General features: G+C 39.4%; 1 protein-coding gene across 1 annotated transcript in view; it reads right to left on the bottom strand.

Annotated features, from left to right (window-relative positions):
- LOC112146895 overlaps positions 1–10240 on the bottom strand; it is a 48841-nt gene extending 38601 nt beyond the window's left edge. The window contains exon 1 of the mRNA XM_036209911.1: positions 10120–10240. The gene's annotated coding sequence lies outside the window, so the exon portion shown is untranslated. The remainder of the gene's footprint in view (positions 1–10119) is intronic.
- Between the last annotated feature and the right edge of the window lie 7657 nt (positions 10241–17897).

Here is a 17897-nt window from a genome sequence, read left to right as displayed (position 1 = left end):
TTGTTAAGTTATTTTTTTAAATATTAGATATATGAGTGATGAACCCTCAACTGCAACCTGCCCTCTAGTTTTCCTATGAACATTCTGCGCAGCCATTTTACAGACAGAGTGGAATCCAAAATTCCACACTAGATTCGAATCAGTCACTGTGAAATTTCTGATCTGATGTGAAAGCAGAAGTTGTTGCTGATTTTAACTCATAGCTATAACCAGAAATGTCAGACTTCAGGCCTTCGGGCTAGACTTGGCTTCTTATGGGAATTCTGTAGATCTGAGCTTGCACTTCCAGTAAATCACAAGTCTTATGAGCAAAAGAGAAATCATCACAAGAGTCAGTTTGCCCTTTCATAAACCTACATATAGGTTTTCTTCAGCCTAAAGCCTAGCATTGATGAGATCGTCTTATCTTATTCACTTATATTTTGTTTGTAAAGTTGGCATTTGAAAAAATCCAGAACTAAATCTACGAACAAATGAAATTAAACCTGCAAGCGGCGTTGGATGGCCCGCAGTTGCTACCCGCCCTCACCCTCGCTGCCTGCCCTCTCCCTCGCTGCCCACCCACCTCTACACACGATCGCCGCCCTTGCTGCTTGCCCCTACGCACCATTGCTGCCCTCCATGCCCACCTTTGCCACAAGCTCACCTGCTAAGCAGCCACTATATACCCCTAAACCCTCCCTTCCCGTACTGTATAGCTGGACTGAGATGTATGTGCGAAATTGACTGAAAAAGCACTTTTTTCAAAATGGTGGCTTTTCTGTTGGTTTTATCTCCATAGCAACCCTTTTATGTTTTGTTCGCCTAAGGTCACCGAACAGATTGACGTTAGTTTCACAAGAATCTGCAAAAGTACATTTTTGGATTTCCTTGGCAACGGAGGTTATTTTCTAACCATGCCTTATATGTTCATATTTAATGCCATTATACTTGTTAAAGCATCAGCCTGGGATCAACATATTCAATTTTCATAGCAATGCATTGAGATATGAGCGTGTATTAAGACTACGCCACTTTTTCGAGCTTGCCACGCGCACGCTGTTCAACATCTGTAGCTTGTAATACCATATATTTTATGCCAATGGCCTTCCAATGATGCCAAAAGTGTTTGGAAAAGATTGTTAAATATCCCTAAAAATTATATTTGTTTGAAGCTGGTACTAAAAGTCGTTTTTTCTGACAAATCAAGATAGTGGTCACTTCCCAAGGTCAAAGGTCAACCAAACTTTAGGGGTCGTTGAAGACTAAAGCCAGCAGCATGTGGGTCAAATTTTGTAAAAATTGAACTAACAAAAGGTACGTTTAACCTTTGTAAAATTCTCAAAATATCAGATTTCGAAACAAAATGGCTGCCAAGTGGTAGGTCGTGGAGCCATCCCATAATAATGTAAAATTTAGCCATGGATATATCCAGCAACGCTGTGGTGGTTACGTTCGCGAATTGCAAACAAAATTTTTGTTTTTGCTGAGTCAGCATTTTATTTGCGACGGGTTTTTGCGTACCATAAGCGTTATGGTTTTGAAAGTTATATCGTTTCGCTCAGTTTGAGCCCTCGGACGCGCGAATACTCTTTTTATTCAAATCGGATGAAATATGTGCGAGCTAGCTAAGACCGTGTCGGTTGCAACCTCGCCATGCGCATGCCAATTAAATTCTACAACTTCTAATTGCAACATTTTTCTCACAGTAGGTTCCCATTTATGGCAAATGATGTGACATAATGATTGATAAAACCCCCTAGGAGGTATTTCTTTTTGTAGCTTTCAGTAGAAATGCTTTTTTTCAAAATTTCAAGATGGCGGAGTCTTCCCAAGGTCAAAGGTCAATGAAACTTCCAGAGTTGTTGTAGACTCCAGCTATGGACATGATTCTCAAGTTTTGTAGAAATCGGACAAATCGGGGTCACCACAGTGTAACAGCACCCGCTGTTTCGCAGCAGTGATTTGGCAGAGTTTTTACGCCGGATGCCCTTCCTGACACAAACCTGTACATGAGGGGCACAGGGACCCAGTTAGGCAGCAGCGTCAAGGGTCTTGCCTAAGGACCCAATCTGGATGGAGATCAGTGGACAATCCTGCGAATCGAACCCAGGGCTCCTGCGTGCTTAAAATCATGTTAGGATATATTTTTGGGATATTTTTTGGAACAAGTTAATTTTGGGGGTCAGAATGGTTTCCTTTTAACCTAATTTTGTTTTTTTACCCCTGATTTTTAAAACAATTTCTTGAATTAAAGTAAATGTTATTCCATGTTTGACCTTCAGAGTTGGGTTCATTTTTACTGTAACGGTTGATAAGTGCAGTTCACTATTTCGTCAGCAGTGTGCTAGAAACGTTAATAATTATTTTCGATTATTTTTGTACGTTTATATATTTATTTTTCTAGCATTTAAAGGACATTTATGGAGCTGTGAGACCAGTAATATTTATTTTTGAAGAGTTTTTAAGTGTTTAGATTATTTGAGTTCGGCCAAAGGTCGCTAGAAGTACTCCCGGGTTTTCACATCAGAAAAGCACGTCTAGCATGCGGATGCGAAGTCGGCCCGATAGAAAGTTGAAGGAGAAGAATTAAAAAGAATTTTTGTTTGTTTTCGTCCACCGGTTAGTTCATTAGCAGGCCAAAGTGGTATGTATGTGTATTATTTTTTATGTAAATCATTTGTGTAATCCATATTTTGTATTTAAGAATTGCCTTTTGTCTGCTAGTTCTACGGTGTTGATGCGGTGTAAAGCTTGAAGAAAAAGAATACCACATTAAACATCAGTGAAAAGAACTCTCAAGCCTCTCTCCTGTGTGATAATGAACCATCCGGCATATTTACTGTGATTTTTTTGTGTGCAGGGTTAGAAGCAGACTGAGAAGAAATTGGATTCAGTCTAAATGCAGCATTGAGCGTGTCAAAGTTTATGCCGCTTATGTTAACATCTCTAAAGTTCTCTACTGAAATCTAAATAAACAAAACACTCACAGAAAGCTAGTTTATGTCCTTACAGTTGTCATGAAAAAAATAAGAAAAAACAATGACCATATTATTGACATCAAGCTATGCAAAGAATTATTTGGGGGTAAAGTCAGACTTTTGTTTTTAACATGGAAGTCTGTGGAAAGTTGCTCCATTTGAAACCATCCTCCCAGGGGTGTTTGGAGGAATTGCAGCAATTCTGGGATCACCTCAAATTTGCAAACAAGAGGTGAAGGCTTTTTCACCACCAATGAAAAATGTCCACAATGTCAAAAATAGCTTGCAAGAATTACAGATCATTACAAAATCCTCAAAAGAATTCTTCATTCTCTGTGGGGTTTTCTCATATCTCATATTATTCTTTCACTTTTTTAGTACAGGTGAGTTTTCTAACAGCTAAATCCAATTCCAGATTGTCTAGTCCTCTGTTGCCAGGAGCCCTGCTCTCTCAAGAGCTTTATCCACGTTGGGGATCAGTTTTTCCTGGAAGTCCCACAGTCGTTTGTCCTCATTCAGCTCCTCCAGCTTCAATGATGTACGTCGGGCCACATGAACGTGAATGAAGCGACAGAGATCCCACGGAACTTTATACCTTTTCCCATATTTCTTGAGCACTTCATGCACAGATGTCTGCTGCACCAGCCTGTCACACAGATACAAAGGGAGTTAGCTACAGTCTCTGTTTCAATCTGTTCTTTTTGCAATAAACTTCTTAAAATATTAAAGGCCAGGTTTTCTTTTTTAATCATTTAGAATTTAGCAATTCTAGACTAAGATGCACCTTGGGGGCGGAGCTATTTTTCAGTGCCCTTCCCCTCTCAGTTTTAATTGCACCTTAAGCATATAGGACCCTTGGTAGGACGGGTGCTTGGACATCCATACCAGCATAACATACACTCAAACATAAACACACATTACACAAGGAAGGGGAGACCTCTGATCTTGTCCCCTACCCCATTCCTGGTGGGGGGAACCAAGCCCTCAGCAATGGTGGCTGTGTCCCTTGGGTGCCTTCCTGGGCCCAGCAGGGCTCTCTCCATGCAGGTAGAGGGATCCCTAAGTTCTCTGGCAAGACCATGAGCTGGGGGTCGTGTCCCATCTAAGCCAGGGGGTGTCCGTGTACCTTTGGTACTGGCTCTGGTCCCTACCCTTGAGCACTGGGCGAGTGAGTCTGGTTGGCACATGTTTACAACACTATCTCTCTCTGACATCCTATTCTCTTCTTCTTTTTCATCCATTCCAACAAAAAAATAAGTATACAAGTAAAATCAATATAACTAAGACTTAGCCTCAAATACAAATGGTATTTATACAAATATATTAACCCCCTATTGTAACAGTTACATCTGTCCAACACAGGAGACTTTCAACTCATATCTGTTTGCTCAGCTGTTGGGCAGGACAAGTGAAAAAAAACAGAAGAATTGATCAATTTTAGCATGTAATTCAATTTTCCTTTTCTAATATTGTTTTTGATGTATGGAAAACATCATATTTTGCTTTGTTTTTGCATCTAGAGGAAAATGCACTATAGGCCAAGGACTTAAAAAGAAACCCAGTAGAATACATTTTTTCTGTTGACAAGGGGAAAGCTATTTTTAGCCTTTACGGCAACTGTCTATTACTGGAATACCCTTCAAGTGTTTCTGTCACAGTTTGATTTAGTCCCACAAGTCTGAATAAGAAAAACATCAGCTTACTTTGGTTGAACTATCATCTTGTAATGAAGGAACTTCTTCCTGTCAGGATCTTCTCTGTAGATGTGCTCCAGAATGTTAATTCCTGGCACATTGCTCCATTGAGGAAGATGGAATCTTCCACTTGGCTCAAAATATTTCTTGGGAAAAATGTGGCTTTCAATGAGGAACTCTGCTACCTACAGAAGACAATGACTTAAAGTAAACAGCAAGTGTGGGGCTGGTATTGTTTTTCCCCCAAATGCATCTGTGGAATAACTTACATTTGAATGTAGTGGTTGCAGTGAATCCATCAGAACGTTCAGGTTGTCGTGTTTGTATGGCATTATGATCTCATCTATGTCATTCAGGAGGACGTAGCGTGAACGCTCCATGGATCTATAGATGCACTCATTGAGGGTGACGATCTGACCAAAATACTGCAGGTCTCCTTTGTGTACTCGAACTCTCCAGCCTCTGGATGGATTCAGATACTTGTCGATGGGCCATTGAACCATTTCTACAAAACCTTCCTGACTGTAGATCTTTAGAAGACGGTCAAGTTCAGGACCACAGCTGGTGTTATAGATCACCACTCTGTTCACACCGAGTAACCTGGAGAAAAAAAAATCTTTATTAAAGACACTGGAATCAGTTTCATTGAGTTCTTCAGCCTTCGCAAAGTGATTTTCTTACTTGTACATCTCCAGAGTTTGTGCAAACTGAAGCACATTGTTGTAATCTCCATAGAGGTTTGAGATGCAGACAGTGAAGTTCAGTCTGTTCTCCTTGCTGGGGGTCTTTTTGTTTCTTATTGGCAGCCATAGATGATCAGATACATTAACTGGACTTGGTTGGGTCAGAAGAGTCACATGAGTTGCATCACAGTTTTCAGGTATGCGACACAGAACATCTGTAGCTCCAAAGGGAAAACCATAGTGATCAGAGTGTAGTAGAACCGATGCAGAAGTTGTTTCACTGTAAAATCCAGCACAGAAGAAAATGCAATGAAGAGGATGGATGGAGTCTCTTCTGAATATTCCTATGATGCGGATGTCAAAGCCCTCCACTCTCCGGTCCATGAAAGACGACACCAGGAAGTGCTTGGTGTTGGGGAGGGGAGTGATGCTCTGCTGGGAGGTTAAAAGTGGAGGCAGAGCAGGCTTTGGCTTTGGGCTGACCCAGTTGGTTTTAGGTGGCAATATGTTAAAGACAGTTATGAAGAAGTATCCCACAATGAAGAGAAGAATCACTGCTCGGTATTTTCCCTTTTCCATAGATGCTGAGGAGGGTTTCAACCTGTAATAAAATCAGTAACAAACATGCAGTCAATATACAAACCTGGCATCATTTAATTTCACCACAACAGGAGACATTTTAGCCCTCTAGCTATCTCACCCTTATTAGTCAATGTTTACCACTGTAGATTATTCAGTGACTACAAGGGACCTTCAGCAATTTTCAACTGTCTTTGCAAAAGACATCAAGAAATCTAAGATTTTAAAATGCATTTATACAATGATAAGAATAAAACAATTTCTTTCACAGAGGACAATTCAAATCTGTCTTACAGAGTTGGAATTCTAACAAGCTGCAGGCTGTTTTAGGTATCTGAGAATACATTCAGAGGCATGTGTTAATGACCGCACTAGGTTCATTCAAAGGTTACAGAGCTTCATGGAAAGCTTACATATAAGAGTAAAATGGAATTAGAATGCAATCAAAAATATTCTCTTACAAAGTGAACCAAGGTGGTGGTGGTGAGGGTGTGTATGTGTGTGTGTGTGTGTGTGTTTGGGGAGAAAGGTGGAAGTGGGATAACATCAGGGATCAGCTCTGACCCCCTTCCTGTTTGCAGTGGTAATGGACAGGCTGACGGATGAGGTTACATGGGAATCATTATGGACTATGATATTTGTGATTCATAGCAAGAGCGGGTAACAGGTGGAGGAGAAACTAGAGATGGTGGTTTGGCCTGGAAATTAGAAGAATTTTAATTTAGTGCATGTGTGTGAACAAGAGTGACCCAAGTTGAAGAGTGGGGTTACAGGGAGAAGAGAAGAAGAAGCAGGAGTATCTAGGGTCAACAGTCTAGAGCAGGGGTGTCAAACTCAATCACACTGGGGGCCAAAATCCAAAACACACCTGAGGTCGCGGGCCAAACAGGATAAACATTTTTTGAAAACTCTAGTTTTTAAAACCGTAACTTTTTAACATAATTATGAACTACATATGTAGCATTAACTACAATAATAGCTATATTAGCTAAACTGCAAAATAGCATAAAAAACAAAAAAGCCTAAATTAGCCGAAACAGATAGCATGTAGCCTAAATATTAGCTAACATCCAAGCCAAAATAACATCGGGCCATTAATAACAATAAAATAAAATGATCTGGAGGGCCGGATAGACTTACCCCGAGGGCCGGATCTGGCCCCCGGGCCTTGACTTTGACACGTGTGGTCTAGAGTAATGGAGAGTGTGGTGGAGGAATGCTGAGTCTAGAGCTACCTGATAAGAAGTCTAGAGGAAGACCAAGGAGGTGGTTTAAGGAGGCAGTGAACAAAGACCACAACTCAGAGGCAAATTTCTAATGAACTCCAGAATGGTAATTCCTGGCACATTCCTCCATTGATGAAGATGATAACAATGCCCTTGAACAAGATATACTTTTAATTAGGGGTGTAACGGATAACGGATAATCCGTGGTCTGTACAGATCAGAAGCCACGGTTCGGGACACGCGTGTACCGCGGACCACTCCAACCCCCACCCCCAGCGAGCTTACACACCTCGGGCTCTCATAATTTAAATCAATTGTCCGTTCACATCGAATGGAATTCTAGTCAAATTCATGTAAATCCTCTTTGTTTTGACAATCTTAAAGTCTGTTCACCTGAATCTCCCGCTGCGTGTGGGAGGAGCTTCCAGGGTTTTTCCTGCATAGAGAATTTGGTGTCTGTCGCCACCAGCTCCTGGGAACGGGGGGAAGGTGGCTGATTCTAGGAGCCCAGACTAAGAGAGGGCCAGTAACCAATATACATTCGCAAATATTTTGATTTTAATGTCAAGGTAACAATAATTATATATTTTGTTTTGGAAACATTGTCTGCGGACCCCCTTCCTCTTAATTGAAAATGGTTCGGTCCGATTGGATTTTACTTCCGCAGGTGCGCGATTTGTGACCGACAGACTCAGAGTGTGAGGTAGAGAAGACACGCTTTAAAATCAGGAGTTGTAAACACCTGATTTAGAGGAGAACCTCCATGAAAAAATGAGACAGTCTGTCTATTGCCTGATTAATTTGAGGGTTTTGTTAAAATATTCGCCTGAACCTTTTGTATGGAGCTTCAAATTAGAGTAATTTGTTAATTTTTTGTCTATCAACATTAGGTTTAGTGAGCTGTTAATGTTTTTAAATGAGGTGATCTAATAATAGTAAAATATGTAAGTTGAAAGAATGTTCAATAAAGTTTATGAAAAAAAATAATAATAGTAAAATAAACTTGTTAAGTTATACAAATCTGAAGTCGCGACGAGACACCACCACCTTATTTTAAGCCAGAATAAATGACGCGGATGGATAGATATCAGGTTTATTTAATGTTAAGACCTGAGCATCGGTACATGTTTCAATTTCTGGATTCAAAGAATCTCCCAGTTGAGAGCAGCAGCTGTCCCGCACAGGAGAAAGCCGCTCCGTAATGGACAGGATTTTATGGCAAGCCAAAGAGATCAAAAATCACCAGGAAAAGCTGGCGCAACGGTGCCACGTTTTACAGATAATATTATTGTTTTTAAATATTTAAATGCTCCCATGTTAGTCTCACTAATGCAATTAATACAAAAAAAGTTTTATCTGTTTTATTTATGATTGAATTTGGACATTAGGGGGTGGGATGAGAACATTTGTATTTTAAGGGGAACTCCAGATAGATTTGGTATTTTCAACACTATTTTTAAGCATTCTTTTCTCCCAGTTTTTGTAGATTTGGTCGCAAGACATGTAAATGTAATCAGAAACTACATGTTTTAGCATTTTGTTTGTGTTCAAACTTTAAAGATGTTTTGTTTTAATAAATAGGCTAAAGTAGGAGCAAAAAATAGGAGCAAAAGTTTTGATGTTGCATATATAAATATTGTCTGTAGGAAGTACTTTATATTCATATTGAATATATGATTTGAAGCGTTTCCAAAAATTAATTTAGCTTTCATATTGTTGCTGTCTTTTCTTTTTTTTTCTTTTTTTACTTTTTACTGATCTGAAAAATGATCCGAACCGTGAGTTTTGTGATCCGTTACACCCCTTTAATAAATTTGATTTCACTCTATCTGCAAACCCCTCTGCTTTCAAACAAATTTGTGAAAACTTTTCTTCAGACTAGACATAGTGAGAGACCAGCATCTTGTAAGGCATCACAAGAAATCTTGGGCAGTCAAACAAAGGGCAGGTGATAAGCCAAAGGAGAGGTCAACTAAAAACAGACCCTGACCCTCTTGTCATGGAAATTATACATTTCCTTTGTTTTCATCCATGACATTCAGTGAGGAACTTTTGCATATAGTTAGAACTCACAAGATATTTTCTTGCCAGGGCATTCTATCATGATGTATAAACCTTTGACTTCATTAGAACATCCTGCCCATATTAGATATAGCACTATCTTAAGTTCCTGATTAAAGATAAAAGATAAATATAAAATTCGACCATCCTTCATCACAGGCAGAACTCTGCAGACTTCTTCAGCCCATACCTTTTCTCCGCTCAATTTAATAAACATTCTTGAAACCGTTTGACAAATATTTCTTTATTCCATCGGATCTAACAATTTTACCACCACACTCTTTCTCAGTATATTGGATTTTTTCCTTTGCTTATGTAGCTGTTCAATGACACATCCATAAAATATATCAGATTAGGTTTGATAAGACTATCATGGCTTTGTTTTAGCATGTGTAAAAGTACACGCACAATACTTTATCACACTGCTTTGTTAACAAAGACGTGGATTCTTCTCACCCAATTTTTTATTGCCATATTGCTAATTTTGTTTTTTTACTTTCACTTTTCTTTTTCCCCACGTGAAAAATATAATTTCATTATAGCTTGACTTCTTTTACATTAAAAAGAGAAATGCATTTTCTCTCAGACATAATGGATTGACTCATTTTTTTATTTTAACAGTTGTGTGTTACTTCACTCAACTAGATTGTCGCAAACTTCCAGAAACCTACAAATTACCGTCAAACCCCAAAATCTGTTCCACTTAATATTCTGAGGAAATTTGAAATAAAAGATTTTGTATATTTGAAGTTCCCGTGACAAGTTAAAAGAACCTTACGAAGAAAGCGGTGCTGATAGGTAATTTTTATCCTGCATCAGTGCAACTTAAAGGAGAAAACACCAAATAATATTGAAAATAAAGAGTAAATTTTGTTTATTTATAGAGATAAATAACAAAAAAAAGTGCACAACTTACAAAGGTTCACTGGAAGCAGACGCGCGGCATGAAACTCCTTTTTTTCTGAACAGAAGGCGTTCCGGAAGAAGACGAGTTTCCTCGGTTGGATTTGTAGCTTTTGAATTTGTGACTTTTTTGAGCGCCCCAGTTTAATCCCCCAAAAAAGGAAAAAAACAAAGAAGACTATGGTTGTGTCCAAATACGAGTCTGATACACAAAGAAGAGTCTCAGTGGAGACTAGCTGTTGTATTTATAAGTAACTTAATGTTGCAAGGAGGAGATTGGATGAGGCATTATTTACGAATGTTTATCTCCCTTTCTCGGCACTCCAGCTTCCTCCTACAATCCAAATAGATGCTCTATAGGTTAATTAGTGTCTCTAAATTGTCTCTAGATGCGAATTGACCTGTCGGGGTGTACCCCGCCTTCGCTCAACAACCCAGTGACTCTGAAGGGGATTCAGGGGATTCTGAAAAATGATGGTTGGGCGTTTAGCTTTTGGGTTTGAAAAAATAAAAACATCATTCTCTGAATAAATATTTGCAGAATGAACTCACTACAGGAACAGTCAACGCTTTTTGTTTCCCAGGATTGTCATTACAAATTTTAAAGATCTTTGCTCCCTTTTCTACCTGTTTATTGTACTGAATGAAGTGTTGGGTCATTCACAGACAAACTTTCAAACATTTTATTGACAAAACTTAACAAGATTAGACATCACACAGATTCAACATGGAAGTACCTTCAATCCTGCACTGATGTAAGCAATTTAGTATGTCTGTATTTTGTACTGGTCACCACATTAAATGTCTTCTGATGAGCAATTATTTCATGCTTTTCCTTGGTTTGTTTCTCTTGGTGCCATAAAGTAATAATCCGTAAGAACACTGTTGATCTTTCAGACTTGGGTGTTTACAGTTGTCATAAAAAGTATTGTACAGACACACAGAGATCCGAATATGTTGTCCAGTTTATTATTCCTTGAAACGTTAGGTTTATTGCAGGCCATAACCAATGACTTACAATTTAAGAGACCTTTTTTCCACAACTTTATTTAAAATGAAACAAATACATGAGTATATTGAAAAAGCATGCATTGAACAAAACACAAGGGCAAAACAAAAAAAAAAAAAAGAAACAGCTCAGTGGCCCTGTGGTAGAGTGTTTATCCTGGGACTGGAAGGTCGTGAGTTCAAATCCAAAACTATAAGGCAGCTCAGTAAATGACCACACCAACAAGCAGACTTACTTATAAGGGAGAAACACGTATGATGGGAAGAATGCCATCATCCTTTTTCTCAGAGGACTGCTTCTTGCCTTGATCATTTTATTTGAAAAGACGAGTGGGTGGTTACAACATTCAAACAGAGAAACAAACTGGAAAAGTTCATCAGAAGTGTCATGTAGGGAACCATTTGGAAATGGGCTCTTCGCCCCTGTTAAGCACAGTGTTTTGTAAAACCCCCTCATCCCAGCTTGGGGAAGTAAACAGGTGATAAAACACAGAACAACTGTTTCCAAGAGGTAAAAAGATCATCTGTAAACTACAGCTTGGGTTAACATTTTAAAACACATTTAAACAATGATAAGAATAAAACAATTTCTTTCACACTTTGCTTTTAGCATATGGTGGTCACACAGGACTGTCACCACCTGATACAGGTGAATGTACTCACATTGGAAGGGAAAGATGTGTTGGTGCAAAACTCAAGTCAATGGAAACTTTCATAAAAACGTGACAGTTACGTGTTCTTAGTTAAATAAATGATGCTTTCACTTCAAAAACCTTAATGTTCCTTAAGACTCAAAATGATAGATAACTGTAAATATTTATTTCGTTGACATTTTTGTGCTGAACAGTGAGTGTGTATCCGTTTAAATAGTTACAATATTATTAAAAGCTAATATGGTGCTCATCTTTCCACCCAACACATTCTCATCCTCAAGTTGTCACATATTGACGTTTGGTTAAGGACTCTTCTGCGTCACTCTTTGACGTTTTGGGAGTCCCCAAGTCGTCGTTTTTTTACGTGCTAGCTGTTTGTAAAATCAAGGGTCTACAACCCTCGGGACACGATACTGGACTGGTCATCAGAACGCATCCAGTACTGGTACCAAACCCGGCACCGGAAGCACCGGACACGAACCAGGCCCAAATGTTTAACAGGATTCGAACCGGTACTAGGTAAGGGCACCGGTACTGGGTTAGGGTACCAGTGGGATCCACGTTCTGGTATTGGACCTGTTCTGGTTGGCGGCCCAGAGATTGGGTGTCAAGTCCTGCTGCTACTGCTGGACCTTTTTCCATCCTTAATTTGCACCTGCTGGCTATTTAAGACAGAGGAGGCCTCACCAATGCATGCAGGGAGCAGAGCAGCAGGCTGAGGAGCTGAGCGGGTTTTAGTTGGTGTGGTGCTGGTTTGTTTCATTCTCTTTTACCCTCTGTGCTCTGCAGTCTTAGACTGCTGGGTTTTGTTATTTTCATTTGGGGTTGGACCTTGGTAGTCTTAATTTATAGGCTTTGTTTATTTGTTTTCTTTAGGTAGATTTTGGTTAGGCAGGCCTTAGCAGGGAGCTGCTGACTCCGGAATCAACATTAGTGGGTCAGCAGTCTCCCTGACTTGTTTTATTTTTGGCCAAAGTTCCAATTCCCTTTCGGTTTGTCTTTTTGTTTGGACCAGTGCACTAATTATTTGACTTTTGTTCTTTCATTTCAAATTTCCCTTATTTAATCATTTTATTCCAATTCTCCCTGACTTATTTTATTTTTGGCCAATTTACTTTAGGATGTCTTTTTGTTTCTTCAGATCAACAAGCAGTCACCGGTCTAATCTCCATCCTCCAACTCCATCACGTCTTACACAACATCGCCCTCTATTGGCTGCTAGTGGTATTATACTCCACACATGCTGTTCAAGCACATATAACATGCTCACGCGTGTCCTGGACAGCTTACTCCCAAGTGAATGTTTTTTTTAAATGCATTTTCACTCTTGACTACCTCCTCAATACAAGTTTTTTTTATGTTCAGACATTTATAATGAGGCTGATGTTATTTACACACATTTACGTGGCCAGCAGCACAGAATGTGATGGAAATTCATGTTTTGTCCATACGTCATACATGCAGCCAAGATTCCATTGCTGCATTTCCGGCACGTATTTTAAGTGTGTCCAAGGCTGGATTTGTTTTTTTTTTTTTTTGTTGGCCGCACATACTTTTAAGTTAAAATCTCATTAACTGTCACGCTCCTAAATGTGTGAAATATGTTCTCCACATTTGACCCATCCCCTGGTGGAGCCGTGAGCTGCAGAGACAGCAGCACTCAGGAAACATTTGCGTGTTTAACCCTAACCATAATCCTAACCTTAACCCTTTTCCTCTGGGTCTGTGCGACTAAGAAAAAAGTTTAGCACTGGCTGCACGATTATAATTATTTTTTTCTTTTAATGTGTTTTAAGTTGAAGCTGAATTCCCAGAAATGACAAGTTTGGTAAGCAAAGTGAAGTAAAAAAAATGTTTTTCTTTTTTAAAAATTAGTAAAATCTGTATCTGTTATTCATGTGATCATAGTAAATTTCATTAAAATGCTTTACCTTTATTCTATATTTTAGTCGACTAAACATCTACTGTAATTTAGTCGACTAAAATTTGACTAAAATTAATAGAATCAACATGACAAAATTGTGACTAAAACTAAACCCCATTTTAGTCAAACGACTATGACTGAAACTAAGTTAAAATTCTCCGTCAAAATTAACACTGGTTAGTATGAAATAATAAAACTTATTTTTGGTTTCGTTTGCAAAATAGTTCTGCCAGATGTTGCCCTAAATTACTGAATTAAATCTTATTTTTTTATTAAAAACCTGCAGAACTCTTGTAGTAAATTGAGGACAGCAATTCCTAAAATGTTGAGCTATTTTTTTAAAAGTAGATATATGAGTGATGAACCCTCAACTGCAACCCGCCCTCTAGTTTTCCTATGAACATTCTGCGCAGCCATTTTACAGATGGTGTGGAATCCAAAATTCCACACTAGATTCGAATCAGTCACTGTGAAATTTCTGATCTGATATGAAAGCAGAAGCTGTTGCTGATTTTAACTGATAGCTATAACCAGAAATGTCAGACTTCAGGCCTTCGGGCTAGACTTGGCTTCTTATGGGAATTCTGTAGGTCTGAGCTTGCACTTCCAGTAAATCACAAATCTCATGAGCAAAAGAGAAATCATCACAAGAGAGTCACTTTGCCCTTTCATAAACCTTCATATAGGTTTTCTTCAGCCTAAAGCATGGTCAATCATATTCCTCAGCTCATATAAAGCCAACTTATTCTTTTCTCCCTGTGATTTATTTTTGTAAAATAAAAATAGACAACCCAAAACAATAAAATGGACTGCTGCATATTTTACACATTGAAAAAAGTGAAATATTGAATCAAATAACACAAGTTCTGTAATTAGCTATTTTGGCCACTAGTATTTCCTCTGTTACTTATTTACCTTGTGTTTTTGCAATGTAAACGCTTCATATGAATAAACAAAATATTACCTTTTACTGGGCTAACATTAGAGAAAATCAGACTAGAGAGTGGAATTTTTCCTTGAGAGAAAAAAATTTATTTATTCTGGAGAAAAAAGCCTTCATAAAACCTTTGAACATTATAAATAATACATTTATGAAATATAAATCCAGAACTGATTCTGAGAATAAATGAAAAACCAATGAAATCATAAAAACAAAGAATCTGATTGGACTACATGTAGACAGAAATATACAAACTACTTTGCCTGGGAGAGAAATGCTGGAGGTCACAGGTGAAAAACAGGAGAGGTTGGATTCAGTCTGAATGCAGCATTGAGCGTGTCAAAGTTTATGTTAACATCTCTAAAGCTCTCTATTGAAATCTAAATAAACAAAACACCCACATAAAGCCAGTTTATGTCCTTACAGTTGTCATAAAAAAATAAGAAAAAACAATGACCATATTATTGATATCAAGCTGTGCAAAGAATTATTTGGGGGTAAACTCAGACTTTTGTTTTTAACATGGAAGTCTGTGGAAAGTTGCTCCATTTGAAACCATCCTCCCAGGGGTGTTTGGAGGAATTGCAGCAATTATGGGTTCACCTCAAATTTGCAAACAAAAGGTGAAGGCTTTTTCACCACCAATAAAAAGTGTCCACAATATCAAAAATAGCTTGCAAGAATTACAGATCATTACAAAATCCTCAAAAGAATTCTTCATTCTCTGTGGGGTTTTCTCATCTCATATTATTCTTTCACTTTTTTAGTACAGGTGAGTTTTCTAACAGCTAAATCCAATTCCAGAGTGTCCAGTGCTCTGTTGCCAGGAATCCTGCTCTCTCAAGAGCTTTATCCACGTTGGGAATCAGTTTTTCCTGGAAGTCCCACAGTCGTTTGTCCTCATTCAGCTCCTCCAGCTTTAGTGATGTACGTCGGGGCACATGAATATGAATGAAGCGACAGAGATTCCACGGAACTTTATACCTTTTCCCAAATTTCCTGAGCACTTCATGCACAGAGGTCTGCTGCACCAGCCTGTCACACAGATACAAAGGGAGTTAGCTACAGTCTCTGTTTCAATCTGTTCTTTTTACAACAAAATATTCATAACTTATATGTAAATAAACGTAGCAATAGAACAAATACTTTTTTTTAATTCTAAATGATTATTAAAAAACAATATTTGTTTAGACAAGACAGTAACTTCCTAAAATATTTAAGGCCAGGTTTTCTTTTTTAATTATATAGAATTTAGCAATTCTAGCCTAAGATGCACCTTGGGGGCGGAGCTATTTGGCAGTGCCCCCCACCCATGGTTTTGGATTTGGGCCCCTCCCCTCTCAGTTTTAATTGCACCTAAAACATATAGGACCCTTGGCAGGACGGCCAGCATAACATACACTCAAACATAAACACACATTACACAAGGAAGGGGAGACCTCTGATCTTGTCCCCTACCCCATTCCTGGTGGGGGGAACCAAGCCCTCAGCAATGGTGGCTGTTTCCCTCGGGTGCCTTCCTGGGCCCAGCAGGGCTCTCTCCACGCAGGTAGAGGGATCCCTAAGTTCTCTGGCAAGACCATGAGCTGGGGGTTGTGTCCCATCCCATCTAAGCCAGGGGGTGTCCGTGTCCTTGTGGTACTGGGTCTGGTCCCTACCTTTGAGCACTAGGGTTCTTTAAAATTCTACCGGAGAGTGAGTCTGGTTGGCACATGCTTACAACACTTCTCTTAGGCGTCGTCCTCCTGAACGGGGGTGGGTGATCCCTGTCTGGCTCTCTCTCCTAAACCTCCCGCGGGGTGGGCGGGTGGTTGCCTGGAGTGTGGGGCGGGTCTCCCTTGGTTGGCTGGCTTGTGCCTGAACTCACGGTTGGTGTTGGGCTGTTCATCTGGTGCTGGGTTCTCCAAGGGTGGGGCCCCGTACTTGGCCCCTTGGCGTGGCAGGGTTTATTCTTATGGGCTGATGACTGACGGGATTGCCCGGCGGGCAAGAATCCTCTATGTTCCAGTATGGGGGGGCCCGGGCTGCCACTGGTCCTTCAGCGGGGATCTTGGCGTTGGGGTGGCCAGGCACTCTGCCTCTTTTTACATCCCATCAACCATCTCAGCTCATCCTTCTATAAATAAGATGCGTGACATGCTTTACATGTGTTAATATGTATGTTTGAGTACATGGCATGTTTGTACATGAAAATTTTCAAGCCAACAGGTATGATTGCAACATTTGAGTGTGTATGGATAGGCCTCGCCCATTTCAACTAACATTCAAACCACAGCAAAGATGATAAATGCCGTGGTGCAGAGGTAGGGCTGTCGACTCCTGATCCGAAGCGAGCGGGTTCGGATCGAAGTGTCGAAGTGTCCTTGGGCAAGACACTGAACCTCGAATTGCCTCTGGTGGAAGGTTGTTGCCAGTGTTCGGCAGTGGAGCCACCACCAGTGTGTGAATGTGTGTGTGAATGGGTGAATGGATCTGTGACTGTGAAGCGCTTTGGGCCCTCGAAGGAGGGTAGAAAGCGCTATACAAGTATACGCCATTTACCATATACAAGTATACACCAAACCTCCAGCAGCTTGTTGCATTATCATTAATCCCTTTTTTTCTCTTTCTTTTGTGCCCTTACCCCTGATCTCTGACATCCCATTCTCTTCTTCTTTTCCATCCATTTCAACAAAAAAATAAGTATACAAATAAAATCAATATAAATAAGACTTAGCCTCAAATACAAATGGTATTTATACAAATATACTAACCCTCTATTGTAACAGTTAAATCTGTCCAACACAGGAGACTTTCAACTCATATCTGTTTGCTCAGCTGTTGGGCAGGACAAGTAAAAAAACAGAATAATTGATCAATTTTAGCATGTAATTCTATTTTTTCTTTTCTAATATTGTTTTTGATGTATGGAAAACATCATATTTTGCTTTGTTTTTGCATCTAGACGAAAGTAAAATGCACTATAGGCCAAGGACTTAAAAAGAAACCCAGTAGAATACATTTTGTCTGTTGACAAGGGGAAAGCTATTTTTAGCCTTTACGGCAACTGTCTATTACTGGAATACCCTTCAAGTGTTTCTGTCACAGTTTCATTTAGTCCCAAGTCTGAATAAGAAAAACATCAGCTTACCTTGGCTGAACTATCATCTTGTAATGAAGGAACTTCTTCCTGTTGGGGTCTTCTCTGTAGATGTGCTCCAGAATGTTAATTCCTGGCACATTGCTCCATTGAGGAAGATGGAATCTTCCACTTGGCTCAAAATATT

Source organism: Oryzias melastigma, linkage group LG22, assembly GCF_002922805.2.
Source record: "Oryzias melastigma strain HK-1 linkage group LG22, ASM292280v2, whole genome shotgun sequence".
Lineage (NCBI taxonomy): Eukaryota > Metazoa > Chordata > Actinopteri > Beloniformes > Adrianichthyidae > Oryzias > Oryzias melastigma.
The sequence above is the reverse complement of the archived record's forward strand: the minus strand, read 5'-3'. Positions and strand labels throughout refer to the sequence as shown.